The sequence below is a fragment of the Dermacentor variabilis genome, chromosome 4, assembly GCF_050947875.1.
Source record: "Dermacentor variabilis isolate Ectoservices chromosome 4, ASM5094787v1, whole genome shotgun sequence".
NCBI classification, from domain to species: Eukaryota; Metazoa; Arthropoda; class Arachnida; order Ixodida; family Ixodidae; genus Dermacentor; species Dermacentor variabilis.
In genome coordinates, this window is record NC_134571.1 from 113,674,294 (window position 1) to 113,688,219 (window position 13,926).

General features: G+C 51.3%; 1 protein-coding gene across 3 annotated transcripts in view; it reads left to right on the forward strand.

The window, feature by feature from the left end:
* The first annotated feature begins 6,900 nt into the window (after nt 1-6,900).
* Nucleotides 6,901-13,926, forward strand: part of LOC142579631 (ubiquitin-like modifier-activating enzyme 1) — a 52,275-nt gene continuing 45,249 nt past the window's right edge. For 2 of the 3 annotated variants that reach the window (XM_075690025.1, XM_075690026.1), the window contains exon 1: nt 6,902-7,156. The gene's annotated coding sequence lies outside the window, so the exon portion shown is untranslated. Of the gene's footprint in view, nt 7,157-13,926 lie in introns of all 3 variants that reach the window. The other variant, XR_012827430.1, reaches the window with a different exon arrangement.

Here is a 13,926-nt window from a genome sequence, read left to right on the forward strand (position 1 = left end):
CCTCCTCGCCCGATGAAACGGTCTATAGCCTGACAGGGATCGAATTTCTCAGTTAGCCCCCTCTGCAGAAACCGCAGGAGGAAGCCAATTGCGATTGATAATTTGATTCCGATCGAGCACGATCACGATCGTAAGTACGCACGTCTGAGGTAAAATATCTGTCCAAGCTCAAGGCCTCGCGACGGTGTTCGACCGGTGATCGACCTTGGACGAAGGACGGCCACTGTCTACGGTTGCATATGCACTGAATGACCAACTGCGCACAGAAACACTTTGTCACCGCTGCGATGTAGCGGCTACCATGAACTTTGTACAATAGTACAAGAACAGAGGGGCCGTTTATCGTGCAAACAGTGAACGGCACCGCCACTATGAAAGAACGCGAAGTATTACGTTCGGTATTAAATAACATTCCGTTTGCTGCTTTTCTCTGTTGTATCTTTTTTTGTCGTACTATGCATATGTAGCTCCTGTATTGCGGCAGAAGGTGGATGGTCGCGTGCCTCGACTTAATTAGAGACGAGCGAAAGGACACCGTATTTTCCCGACTGAGTTAATATGAAAGAAATTATTGGCGCCTCTCATATCGGCCTCGGCTTCTCCTTGGCTACCTATGTGCAAGGAAAAAAATGCAGACACTAAATTAAGAATACAGCGAGGGCATCATAGAAAACACCGTTGAGGCACAGTTCATGCAACTAGTTGACAAAACCTCGCGTTCACTAAACGAGTTGCAGCACGACTGCATGCCGCACCACAACCAAGTTCAGTTCAGCCGCGTGTGGTTCACCTGGGTATGTCCTTCGCGCATCAAATTATTACTCAGTAAAGTATTAGTCGAGCTGATTGGCGAGACATCTCTGAAATGATTTTTTTAATGCAATTGCGAACTTTAACTTGTTAGTACGGCAACCTATCGCGCATTCGAAGCTGTTGACACTAATACCGCCAGCGACCCCCATTTTTAAAGCGAAAGCTTTGCTAACCGCGTCGAGCCGAGTTTCACCGTCGCCAGCAATTTGACCTTCATTTGACCACAGCTGCGCCGCGGCATTGGCAACGCATCACGTGACTTGCCGCGCGGAACTCCGCCGCCGGCTTGGCGCTCTCTCCGCAGCTGGGTCGCCGCCTGACCATGTGACTTGCCGCGCGCCTTGCTAAGCCTAGTCAGTGCGAGCTTGGCCATAGATGAGAGCGAGGCCGGGCCGTCTTTGAGTGTTGTGCGGGAGCGGGAGGCTTTGAGCCGTCGTCGCCAAGCGTCGTCTCACCACCCCGTGGATATCGCACGGCGAGCTGCTTCACTGGAGAGGGTCCGGAATGCAGCAGTCGTCGCACCGTCGAGTTTAATGTAGCGACCGAGTTCGCGCCCTGTCCGTTTGTGCTTCTGTTTGTGGCCTCTCTTTGCACGTCTAGCACTTGCGCTTCCCTGTGGCACAACAGGCCTCACACCGTCGAACGATGCGTGTCTAACCAAGCGTCTAACCACGTCTAGACGCAGAGTCACGTCTAGGCACCTAGGCACAGCCGTCATGTCTGGCTTAACGATGATTGTATACTCAAGTATAATAATTGCAGCTAAATCAAAGGTTAACAATGTGAAACCAAGACTTAACCAGGCTAAAGCAAGCTTTCGCTTTGCACATCCAGGGCTGGCTGAGCTAAACCACATCCAATTTTCTTTAGTGTGCCCTCCACGATGCAAAAATAGTGAGCTTTTTAACACGAAAGTGTTTTATGCCGAATTCCAGCAAAAATCTCATGTACCCACGTCACGCGACCATCATCACGCAAGTCCGAGAGATGGCCTATCCTAAATCTTGGAAGAGTAGGCATAGAATGGTTAAAAATGTTTGCTTTATTAAATAAACTGTGCTCTTGACGACGCATAGTTGCTGCATTTAGGACACTTGGGTATAATTGGTTTTATCACAGTAATTCTGTATAAAATATGGCTGGCAGCCTGGATACATTTAAAGGCAGTAAAGATGGTAGTGCTTGGAAGCGTCCAGCCGTCTAGCAGCTCCAACTCAGTCGGTCTTTACGGGCGAGGCGTTTCAGGTGCAAGAACGCCACAGCACCTATACTCCATCTCAGTAGTTCGCTGCAGCACTGTGGAACCTGCAGCGCTCTTTAAGCAATAGGAAGGCAGAATGCCCTTCGATATTTGTTCATCCGCACCACGTCATCTGTTCAGCGTCTGCTAGCTTATCTTGTCGATACATGTTCCACAGTTGGTGGATTGAAGCAACAAACGTTTTGGCGTTTGTGGGGTCTCTCACACCCGTACTCTTGGGACAAAGGAACGACAACACAGTAGTGCAAACAATCACAAGGGCATTTATTGCACCTTTCATAGATCAGTGCCTGCTAGCCGAGTTGCTATCCACAAAACATGCCGATGGGCGCGCGACAAATCTAGAAGTCTGACTCACCGCGACCGGAAGCGAGCGAATATGTTCGCCCCATGCTGGATCCCAAGGCCTGGTCGTTCGCGTGTATGGTCACGCGAATCGTGGCGCGTTCGAGGGCGGCCACGCGAGGCGGTCTCGCAGAAGCATGGGTCGGCGCGCACGCGGGAGACGTCCCCGCCGCGCGCCGACCGGGCAAGAGGGTCGCTGCACGTGCGGCACGACCGTCCCGCTTCCTGTCTCGAACCCAACAACGACAGAGCGCCTTGTCTCCCGGCGCCCGAGTAACCCCGCAGCGGCGCGACGCTCGCGCCATCTCTCGCACCGCGCTTGTACCACCCGACCGCCGCGGGCGCCAGGCCACGCGGCGGGCGAAGCCGCCCTGCAGGAGACGAGCCATGCGGGAAAACTAGATCTCAGGGGAGGCGTGAGAGTCACGCATCCCCACATCCCCCCAACCTTAAATCACTACATATTCCGGCGAGACATGTGACACGGTCTAACATCGAACTGTGCTTCGCAAACAAGGTAGAACATTAAACAGTGGTCGCGCCGAAGAAATGTCCGCACGCTGTCACTAACATGCGAGCCGACATTGTCCTTGGGTGCACCGCGGGCGTCCGCCGGTCACAGCGGCAGCTTTGCAGACTCGACGGCACGATGCCAGGCCAGGACTCCGGAGACGACGACACAGTAGTCGGTACGAACAAGCGTCGCTCGCGCCGACGCGCCCTGCTGGGAAGAGCCGCCGTAGCTGTCGGTGACCGCCGGCCCTTTTGTCCGCCGCCGAGGGTTGTGAGCTGGATGCAGGAGGCCGCCGAAGTCGCTGCGCCGAACTGGCCACAGCATCACCATCGCCCGGGGTGACTCGGTCGTAGTCCGGGGCAGCAGCGCAGACGATGTGCAGGTGACAGCAAACCAGGGGTGACTCCAATCACGCTGCGTAAACTCAACACACTCGGCAAACACTAAAGTAGTGCAAGGGAGAGGAATTATGCATGCGCATCGCCCACGTGGTACGATGTTCAACTCGGCTAGCAAAGATCGGGCAGCTACTCAGATGCTAAGTTCACGTGAACGAAGCTCGCTTTCTTGAGTCGAACGAGTAATTTCAATTCGTGCGAGGCTAACTAGAATAAGGGAAGCGAATTGCAACACCTCAACGCCACGGTCCATCAGGTTGTGTCCCTCCACGTGCGACAGGCAGCTTCGTAAAGCCTTAGGCCTAAATCGTCGCTACCCTGACAACAACCGGCATCCAAAAACAACACCCAAAATGAGCGCAAAACAGGCAGCCGCGAGGAGACGTCAGCTCTGTGAGGTGGTCCTACTCCGCTCGGTGCACAAAGCATCCGAGTTGACGGCGCCCACCGTCCCAGACGGTGTCGGAGCGCCCGGTGCCAGGCCGCAATACCAGTCAGCCCGTAGTGGCACCCGTGGCCCGCGGCCACCCGGCTCCCAGAGCCGCGACTTCATCAGAGTCAAAGAGATAAGAGAAGCTATTTACATGAGAAATTCGGACCACCCACGAGGCTTCCGTACTCACTCGCTTCAGGCTTGCCACTGCTCTGCGGGCGCTCAGCCTCGCTCTCCCAGGATGCAGACCACGTGGCTCTCGTACTGACGAATTTCATTAAAAAAAACACTTGCGGAAAGGCTTAGCATGTTGACATGTTCAAACACACTACAGCCACCATCACCTCGCTCAAGAAAGCACGCCGCCGACGCTAGCGATCAAAATTCACGCTAGGCCTACGCTTCGGTTCAAACAAAGGTCTCGAACGAAGCAGAACTGTTAAAACTATCGTCCGATGCCCCAAGAGGTCCACGTTGGGCAGCCAGATGTGGGGTCCCTCTCACACCTGTACTCTTGGGACAAAGGAACGACAACACAGTAGTGCAAACAATCACAAGGGCATTTATTGCACCTTTCATAGATCAGTGCCTGCTAGCCGAGTTGCTATCCACAAAACATGCCGATGGGCGCGCGACAAATCTAGAAGTCTGACTCACCGCGACCGGAAGCGAGCGAATATGTTCGCCCCATGCTGGATCCCAAGGCCTGGTCGTTCGCGTGTATGGTCACGCGAATCGTGGCGCGTTCGAGGGCGGCCACGCGAGGCGGTCTCGCAGAAGCATGGGTCGGCGCGCACGCGGGAGACGTCCCCGCCGCGCGCCGACCGGGCAAGAGGGTCGCTGCACGTGCGGCACGACCGTCCCGCTTCCTGTCTCGAACCCAACAACGACAGAGCGCCTTGTCTCCCGGCGCCCGAGTAACCCCGCAGCGGCGCGACGCTCGCGCCATCTCTCGCACCGCGCTTGTACCACCCGACCGCCGCGGGCGCCAGGCCACGCGGCGGGCGAAGCCGCCCTGCAGGAGACGAGCCATGCGGGAAAACTAGATCTCAGGGGAGGCGTGAGAGTCACGCATCCCCACACGTTCTAACCATAAACTGCGTTCGCATGAACGCGACAACGGGGCTTCGCTTCATATATACAATTTATCAACACCGCCAAGCCATGAACAAGTGTACACTGACGCAGCTTTCGACCCACGCACCAACGAGGGAGCAGTCGCCTACCACGTAGTGGGTTCTTGTGAGACACATTCTACCTTTACAACTGCTGATGCTGACGACCCAACGGAACTTGAACTCCGCGGAATAGCCTGGGCATTAGATAGAGTTTCAAGCACCACGCAAGCAAAACACATCGATATATACACCGACTCTCAGTATGCGCTGCATGCCTGCAAGTCGCGCCACACATCATCATCGGAAGTACTCCTCGTCAAGCAGGCCTTCAGGCGCGCGGAAGTCCACGGGGTCACTGCAACACTTCATTGGATCCCTGGTCACCAGGGCATCGAGGAAAATGAGAGAGCCCACGAGGCGGCGCGCGCCCTTCTTTCCAACCGCGTCGTCTCCCGGTATCCTTCAGAAGCCCTCACAACCAGCACAGGCAACACGACAAATGGAGCCCCGTATGACCCCGACAGAGCTCTGAGAGCAGCAGCCAACCGACGCAAGAGGGAACTCCGTGCGAGTGTGCCCTCAGACCCAGACCCACTTCCAGCGGGTCTTCCCAGGTCGGGGCAGGTGCTGTTGCATAGGCTCCGTTCCGGCTTCGTCCTCACACCGGATGTGCTGGAACGGTGGCGACAGTACCGGCCACGCCGGGAAAGACGCCCTCCATCTCCGTCTCCCAACTCCCTTCCATCGCAGGAACCCGGCTTTCCCACAGCCTCCGCGGACCAAGAAGCGCTCCATACTCCACACAGGTGCCCTGACTGCGACATGGCTACGCGGCCATCCGCAGCCCATCTGTTTTGGGAGTGCCAGCGACACGCTCAACAGCGGGACCACCACCTGAGGGCGGTGCGAGTGTCGTCCTACGAGGAGTGGATTAGACCGGCAACTGGATGGATGGATTCTGACAGGGCCATTCTGGACTCGCTCTTGGCTTTCGCCAAGGACGCGCAGCTCCTAGGACGGCTCTGAATACGCCACCCCCCTCCTCTTCCTATTCCCCATTATAGGCCTTCGCGCCATCCTTTAATAAATACATTTTGTCATCATCATCATCAACAGTTCATTGCAGCTTCCTTGGCCAAAAGTGTACGGGCGAAAGCCGTTATAAATGTTCACCGGTGCGTCGTTGTCTGCTAGGCCTCTGACGTTTGCTCGCCACCGTCATCACGTACATACCATATATACTGAGTCGGGGTAGTAAATTAGCGATTCAGTGAACAAATAGGCCTTTACAGCGTTCCGCATCGTCAACGCATTAGCAGTGATAATGCTGTGACGGCTTTTATAACAGGAAATCAAACAACTTTTACAACTCGGCGCCGCCTCTGCACTCTTAAGCAAAATTACGCCCGTTGTTTCGTATCTTGCCACACAGCAATAATCGTAATCTGCCTTGTCCGCATGGCTTTCCTTTAACGCTGCGAGCCCGGTACTTCCAATTCACGAATGGCATGCGCGTTATAAGCATGACAGAGCATTATCGACAGGAAAGTAGCGAGCGCAGCGTTTTCATGAAAGGAAACTCAAGCAAGACAGACGACGATTATCGTTGTGTGGCAAGATATGACCCAAAGGGGTGTACATTTAAGAGTGTGTAGCCCTTTGCAGCGTAAAAACAAACAGCTGATCTCAATAATAATGACAAAACATGCGTACCTGATGATTTGCCTTCGGCGTGAGATGAGACTAAGCAATCACGCATTTTATCATTTCTTACCGTCAGTAATTCGCGGTATATATAGGACTCACGTGCGCAAAGTGACTAATATGTGACGCATCTCTGTAATGTATCATCTACCAATCAAAACTAATCTAATTCCGCCAATAATCAAACAGTTGCGCCCGGAACTATATACCACTGCGCCTGTGTGCACCTGGTACCTTCGGCGGTGCTGCAAGTTAGAGCGTAGTTGTTGTTTGGTGGCGTCTTTCAGTGATCGTGAGGAGACGCGAAAAAGCGCGTCGCGCCGGCGTCTCACAAGCGTCTCGTCAGCGTCGAAGCCCCAGTTCCTGCTGGCTGCAGCAAGTTAGATATCGCTTTAGAGGCCGCCGACTAATGAATAATGACACGTTGATACTGCGAACTCGTTTTAGTGTAAGATATCAATTTGTAGGTTATATATACTGAAGTTCATATTTGCGTCTGGCCAGGGCATACACAGAGCGCGCTCAGGTGGCCCGCTCTGTAAAGATCGTCTTCCGCCCGATGCCAAACACGTGAGTGACGAAGGCACCGTTTAGCCACATCTCTTTTCACTTGCAAGATATTCCCTTCTACCTTCTGCAATGACCTTCTTTCCTGTGCAAACAAACTCTAGGTGCCGCCCTCTTCCTCTTCACCATCACACACTATCATCTCTCAGAGATGACAGGCTGTTAAGCCAGAACTGAACGAACGCTCGTGCGTGTTGCCCCATTTTTTTCATTGTGGTATTAGCATATGGTATTAGTGTTTTTCAGTGCCGTGTACTTGTTTTTCAAGCATGCCGTAGTGTGGGCGAATTACATCTAATGCGACATAGCGCTATTGTTTATGATCAGTGTGCATGAATGCCAATGCGAAGTGTCATGGTAAAATTTTACCACTATCGATTGGGGCCAACCTGATATAGGCCCACATAGACACCATAGAGTTGCGTTTCGGCTGGCTTTAAGTTAGTTCTAACCAGTTCTAGCCATAGTAGAAAGGCAACAATCGCTGCGCCATTCTGTATGATTCCTTTCATTTGCACCCTATATGCGCGCACGTTCATTTTTGTTATTGTGTAAAATGAATCAACTAAATTTTATGCCATTCAATGTTAGAGGCTTCCGCGGAACTCTGAAAAGCAACAGGCAGCAGTCGACTTAGCACTCGGCAATCATGCCGACGCACTCTTCCTACAGGAAACAAAATTCTGAACTTGACTAGATGTTATCGCCTTTAGGAGCAAGTTTCAAGTGGCAGCTTTTCAATGTGATTGCAATTTTTACGGTACTTCGCGCACTCCCGGAGAGCTGGCTGGCTGGCTGGCTGTGTCTCTGACCGTATTCCCGCTAATTTGGGTGACTGGGTAGTCCATCATCTAGTGTTCAGAGCATCGCGCTGACTGTGACGAGGAAACCGAGCTCGAAACCAATCGTCGGGCCTATTTGGGCCACGGGCACGTGGCATTGCGTATGTGTCGCTCATCAATTAACCCGTTTCGCGCCAACTTGTGCTATATGGTATCTGCCATTGCTTATGTGCCGCTCTTCAATGAACCTCGTGCAAACGAACTTGGACATCACTGGGCATATGTGAAACTAGGTAATGTGCCGCATTTCAATGAACATCTTTATAATGCCAATTTGCGTATATGGGTATGTGCCACTGAGTATGTGTATCTGGATATGTTCTGGTCCTGGGTGGTATCTGCATATACTTTTCGCGACCATCTTTCCCTGAACCTCTTTCACTCAACGTCGGCTGCCACGCATGCTCATTGGCTACGTGATGTCCTGGCTGCCGTGCTTCCTGAAGATATTTTGATGTTGCACTTTTGTGATTTCCGTCTAGAAGATTTAACATATAAAAGGCATGCGCCGTCGGTGTTTTGTTTCATGACGTTTATTTGTGAGCTGCCATTCTGAAAATTCCGAAGACAAATTTTGTAAAGAACGTAAGACAAGGTCTGAGCAACTTTGGTGCAGTATATAATATGCGTGGTTAGGAATGATTTTTCGCGAGAAGATGGTCGACGCGGGACGCCCGATTTTCTGCGACACGGGGCCCTTAACGCTTTCGCGTTAATGTCGCGTTAATAGACACTTTCAGTACTGAGCCACGATGACACATACACAGCACGCAAGCGCTTTGCGGAACATCGGAGCGCGTGTCACGTCAGGGCCTTTAGTACTGCGAAATATGCATACGTACATACGTAAGCGGGCGGGCGTTGCTAGACGCCGGGCATGTCGGAACGCGTTGGCCGCGTCCGCCCGTACGTCGAACCATCGGTGAAACTATCGACTCCGTTGTTCCCGCCAACGTGACGTAACGTGTGGGCGCGTTCGCGCTACGTGCCTTTAAAAGACTCTGCTTTTAATGCGGATGCAATACACGAATCATATCGAGAAAAATAAAAACCGAGTACTCGCTTTCTGGGGCCGGCACGGTCATCTTCGACGAACTGCGCGAACAGGAGGTCTAGTCTTTCGCGCAAACAGCGCACATTGAACACTTTATCAAAAACAAAGTTCCTGTTTTTTGCTGCGCATTCCCACCGTGCAGGATCTGGGAATGGCTTCTTCGCGTTCACTTCTCGCAGCAAAGCCAAATCGTAGGCCATTGAAAAGTACAGCCCTCCGCTGGTCGCCTTTGACGCTGGCATTTTGCGAAACTCCTTTGTCTCGCGCTCTCCCGAACAAACGAGAGCCACGAGAGCAGCATGCAAGGCTCCTCACGTACGCACGCGTGAATCGGATGCGCGCGTACGCAGCGGCCGCGTACACATCACGTACCGTTCGTGTTGCGTTCTGCACATGCGCACTTTGCAGAACGTAGCGACCTTACGTGCGCAACACCGTTGCATACGCAACGTACGCAGCACTAAAACTGTCTAATAACAGGAGATCGGCCCATGCAACAGGCCGCGTTTCTACCAGAAAGCCCGCCTTCATGCATAGCGTTAGCCGCCAGCGTTTCCCGGTAAACATTACGGTTACATAAGCTGCAGTTGCTGGGAAGCGTGAAAAGCAGTCATGGATCTTTGAATGATATCGCGTTCCATTCTTAAAGGAGAAGCTTAAGCGTTATCCAAGTTTTTCTAATCTTTGTGACTCGCGAAAATTGGCGGCTTGGATATAGCAAGTCATGTAGAGTTGAGCGGGTTTGCTGGTCTTGCGATGCAGAGGTGCGCCGTATCCGTCCGTAAATTTCGTCGAAAGAAAAGTCTGGAAATTCAGCCTCTAAAATTTTGTGTGATGTTTCACTCAAAACACAGATTCTTTTTGATTATTCATGGCAGACATTGCATTTTATACCGAGCAACAATTCGGGTGCTAGGTGTCACCATTAAGCCTTATTATTTTTTTGTGTGCACTGGTGAGTTGGTCGAATCAAATGCTGGCACTGTGATAATGTGTCAGAAGAAGAAATAGGCGTGTATTTTGTATGAATTAATTTGCTACTGCTTTCGCGTTATCCGGAACAGGCACTCAGAAAAAGCCTGTGCGTGATTATTAGGACGGCGGTGGCGTCACATTTAGTAAACTTCACGCATGCCTGAACAACAGTCATCTGATTAAGGACGGAAGTCAAAATATTAAAAGCAATGGGATGTCTTATATAGTGGCCTGGCAGGAGCCTTCATTCAACGGTATGCCACACCCCTCCCGCAACAGCACCAATCGACTTTCGTTATAGCGAGGTACGTATCGCTTGCGAAACCAACCCATTCGCAACGATTTCGTACTGAAACCACACCTACAGTGTAATGGAAGCAGTACGGTGCAGCTTATGCTGCTTTGAAAAGGAAAACTAAAATATATTGTGCAGCACAATGTCACGAACCTCCGTGGTTTAAGTATAGGAACTGACAACGATTTGCTTCGTTAGTCCACAAAGCGCTGTCACGTATATCCGCCTCATGCAGAAGGCACCTTAAGCATCCTACGAATCCACTTGATTCACTCGAATTAATGATGATATTTTCAATTATTACTAGTGAATAAGGCTCCGACGTTATTGCTGGCTGCAGCGCCACGGTCTTGATATTGAAGACATATCTCGGTCAGCCATATCATGATGACTGGGGCCTGCATAATGCGTCGGCATTGAATCAATATAGCGACACATCGAATTGCCACGGTCGAAACTAGTTATGCATGAGACGTGTACTGCAGCGGGACTCCTCTTTCGCGCTTCCCTAAGAACACTGGGTGTCATCTAGCGCCGCTAAAAAAAATACGTGGCGCGCCGGTGAGCTGAGAAACGCGTCATGCGGGCTCCTCTCTCGCTCTTCTTTCTGGACACGTTGCGCCATCTGGTGGCACCGCCAAGCAGTCCGCGCGTGGCATCCGAGACGAATAGCGTAGCGCGCCGGTGCCTGCGAACGCTGAGAATGGTTCCCTCCTCTGCCGCACACTCAGCAAGGTCGATCCAATTAGGTCGCGAAGCTTCGGGCGAAAAGCGGTTCAGTACAAATTGTCACCGACACCAGCAAGGGGGTTTATGGGAGCAGCGATTGAAGCGCGACTACGTTTGGAGGGTACAAACATTGGGAAAGAAAAAATTGTTTTTCAATTCAAGCGAGACGCAGTAAGATTGATTGAACGAAAATAAAATTCATGGTCAAATTTATGTATTCGCGACGAGTTAAGAAAATACAAGTTTATTTAATTTTAATATTATTAATAAATTTCCTTTCAGCGCTCATCGTTACAGGGGGCGTTGACACCGCTATCACTCGCAATCCAATGCACCTCTTGAAATGCGCAGAAAGGCGCGCTAGTGAAGTTCACCTGTTGAAATACGTCCACCTCACACGTTGTGCTTTTTGGCTTGTCAAAGTTTGAATTTGGTGACGCGGGTAGCTTCATCGCTTCTTAACCTGTTCAGTCAGATGTAGCGAGTTACGACCGCCAGTGTAGTTGTTTTCGTGCGACTGCGCTGGCCGACGGGCTTGGCATACGACGATAGGATCAGCACTCTACACCTAAAGCTATCGTTGGCCTCCAAAGAAAGTATGTCCTGCGCAAGGGTGCGATTTCGACAACCGTCCGGCTGGCTTTTCTCCTGCATCGCTGTCCGCGCTGAAAGCTCGAAACGCCCATCAAGTGGAATAGCTGGGCATTTGAATATATAGCTTTAAAGGCAGGCCAACAAAACAAATTTCGCGCCTTCGAAAACAAAATGACGCCACTTCTGTTTTTAACGGATATGGCGCCACATTATTTTTTTCTTCTGCCGGAAGTGTTCCCTCCACATACAGATGGCGCTAAGCCCCATGAACCGCCGATAAACCGCCATGTTTTGAACGTATGGGCTCTTATGGAAGCTTCACTACCAGGTATACTTACCTTGTACTCACTGGCACGTACTCAGTAACCCAAGTTGACGAAAGGTTCATTGAAGAGCGGCATATACCCAGTGCATTCACGGCGGAGCTCGCTAACGTGTCAGGTTGCTGTCTTTGAGGGACCCTTGTGATGTGGGCTCGATTCCACTCACCATCAAAGAAATTTAAGGGATCTTTTTCGCGACCGAAGTTGGCATGAAACAGGTTCCTTAAAAGCCAGCACAGACTCAGTGGCACGTACACATTGCTTCAAGTTTGCGTTAAAGTGTTTTTTCGAACAGCGGTACCTATCCAGTCCCGCATGTTGCAGTGACCCATGTCGGCGTGGAAGAGGTTCCTGGAAGAGGGGCACGTATGTGCACGATGCCACCACACATTCAGTGACCCAAGTTGGTCCGATTGTTGGCTTCGAACCCGGTTACCTCATAAAAGCAGCCCGATGCGCTATTCATTCTACCATGAGTCACCCAGTGGCTCAGGTAGGCGGGAAATGGTTCGACACGCACGCACGCACACGCACACGCACAAACACACACACACACACACACACACACACACGCGCGCGCGCGCGCGCACACACACACACACACCTTTTTGTGCACAAGACACGCGAGCGCAGTGTCTCGGCCTCTTCTTTGTCCTCGTCTTGTGCGCAAAAAGCTGCATTCATGTCCTACCGACAAACCCAAACAGCCATCATAGATAGCTAAGTGCGTAAAGTACCCTAAGAATGCTAGCACATTAGAATAGGTGGCGCAGCTTTGTCAGTTTTGGTAAACTGACTCGCCATAACCTTTAATGTATTTAGCATTTTTAGGGTACTTCATACACTTTCAGGGAGCTGCGTGTCTATGTATCTATGTATGTTTGCATCTAACTTTTCCTGCCGACCTGGGTCGAATATGGATCATGTTTGGCTAGATACCTGGGTCAGTTGAATCCGAACGAAATTACAAGCGATGCGTTCCTTCACCCTTACGACTTCTTTTAAGCACGCACCACGCGCGTACCTCATGGCGGCGCCGATAGATGGCACAGCACGAACACTGCGAAGTGCGAGAGAGGAGCCCAGCTGCATGCACGCCTCATATATGACGCGTTTTGGTGGCGGCAGTATGGTGTGTCGCCACCTAATTGCTTCAACGCTAATCACGTTGACGTCGACATTCATCGTGGGGGGGGGGGGGGGGTCCTGCGGCATTTTCAATATTGGAAAATAAATCGCACAAGGCAAGGCAAATGTGCACCTGTGGCTAAAGCCCACAGTAAGGGCCCCGAGAGAAAGTATTAGTGGTTAAACTGCTTGCTTACAAAACTTTCACACTTCCTGAAATATAATATGCCAGCGCTGCATTTTATCCATGCGAAGCTAATCTCTCTAGAGTTCCTACAAAACCACGAGACTGCGTTCACATTCTTAACGAATAAAACACAGCCATCTCGGCGAACAAGCACCCCGTCAACTTCCTACACTCGCCTCCCTCCGTAAGATCGCATGACTGTCTTTACCGTACGTTCTTTATGGCTCTCCAGCATACACCAACCAAATCCGTTCAGTTTTTGCCGCCACTGACGCCCGAACGCCGTTTATCCCCCAGGAACTCACACGAAACACATTTCAGTTGTTGTTCTTGTTGTTCTGTGCATGGACAAATACTAGAACAATCTCCCGGCCCGCATTGCCCACATTGCCCTGGAGCGACGGACCACTCTCCGTTCAAAGTCTCCATCCCTGTTTGATCTTCCTTAACGCCCGTACTGTGCAACGCCGATTTCAACTCCCGCCCATCATGTAATGCCCCACCAGGGGGCCCCTTGAGGCATACAAAATAAAAACAAAGATTGGTGAGTTCAGGAAAGTCTACGCTTTCAAAGAGGAAGCTTCGAGACGTCCTTTTCTCGTTATGGAAAATGAACAGCAGAATAACAAGAAATCATCAATATTTT